Source organism: Bos mutus, chromosome 6 (genome assembly GCF_027580195.1).
Source record: "Bos mutus isolate GX-2022 chromosome 6, NWIPB_WYAK_1.1, whole genome shotgun sequence".
Classification (NCBI taxonomy): Eukaryota; Metazoa; Chordata; class Mammalia; order Artiodactyla; family Bovidae; genus Bos; species Bos mutus.
In genome coordinates, this window is record NC_091622.1 from 4,084,271 (window position 1) to 4,085,616 (window position 1,346).

The 1,346-nt window shown below is 51.4% G+C and overlaps 1 pseudogene; it reads left to right on the forward strand.

Moving 5' to 3' along the window:
• The first annotated feature begins 224 nt into the window (after positions 1–224).
• On the forward strand, positions 225–989 carry LOC102282689 (glutamine synthetase pseudogene; annotated as a pseudogene).
• The last annotated feature ends 357 nt before the right edge of the window (positions 990–1,346 follow it).

Below are 1,346 nucleotides of genomic sequence, written 5' to 3' on the forward strand. Positions count from 1 at the left end.
GACGGCAGCCCACCAGGCTCCTCTGTCCCTGGGATTCTCCAGGCAAGAACACTGGAGTGGGTTGCTATCTCCTTCTCTAAATAAGGGATGCTAACATATGTTAAAAAGAAGGAAAAGAGTGGAGAGCCAAGAATGAGAGAAGAGCAGGCTCTCTCAGCAGCACCCCGGCCTGCCCGTCTCTTCTCCTCACTGCGCTCTCGCGGCCTGCCCAGCCTGTCGCTTGCATGGCACCCAGAACACCTTCCACCACGGCCACCTCGGTCAGCTCCCACTTGGACAAAGCCATCAGCCAGGTGTACATGGCCCTACCTCAGGGCAAGAAAGTCCAAACTATGTATATCTGGATCGACGGTACTGCAGAAGGACTGTGCTGTAAGATCTGAACCTCGGATTCTGAGCCCAAGTGCATAGAAGAGTTGCCCGAGTGAAATTTGGATGGCTCTAGGACTTTTAGGTCTGAAGGCTCCAACAGTGACATGTATCTTGTCCCTCCTGCCATGTTTTGGGACCCTTTCTGCAAGGACCCCAACAAGCTGGTGTTCTGTGAAGTCTTCAAGTACAACCCCAAAGCCTGCAGAGACCAATTTATGGCACCCCTGTAAATGGATAATGGACATGGTGAGCAACCAGCACCCCTGGTTTGAAATGAAGCAGGAATGTACCCTCAGGGGCACAGAAGGCTCCTCTTTGGTTGGCCTTCCAATGGCTCTCCTGGGCCCCAAGGTCCATACTACTGCAGTGTGGGAGAGGACAAGGCCTACGGCAGGGACATTGTGGAGGCTCACTGCCAGGCCTGCTTGTATGCTGGCATCAAGATCAGGGGCACAGACACCAAAGCCATGCCTGTGCAGTGGAGATTCCAGTTAGGGCCCTGTGCAGGAGTCAATGTGGGAGATCGTCTCTGGGCAGCCCGCTTCATCTTGCACAGGTCGTGGTCTTCTGAACAAACTGGCCATGAGCCCTTCCAGTACCAGTACCACGTGGACTAGACTTGTAGCCTCAAAACCCCTCCTAATGCTACATCTTGCTCCCATTCTTGCCCCTCTCAGTGTCTTTATAGCTATAACTCAAAGGGGGGAATATCAAGGTCTTTCTTTTTTTTTTTTTTAATTCCTCACACCCAGTTAATATCTCTTGTTTCCTGTGGTCAGGATTGAGGGGGTCAAGTTCTTAATCACTTCACAACCACCTACCTACCTCCACGCTTTTCTTTTTCCTGTCACTGAAGCTTTCTAGTGCATTAGTTGGCATGGGGGGACATAACCACTGCTTCCACTTAATCAGGTGTGTTTGTCCAATTGGCATAGCTGTCTGGACAGAGAGCCTAGTCATTGTGAAGGGATGTG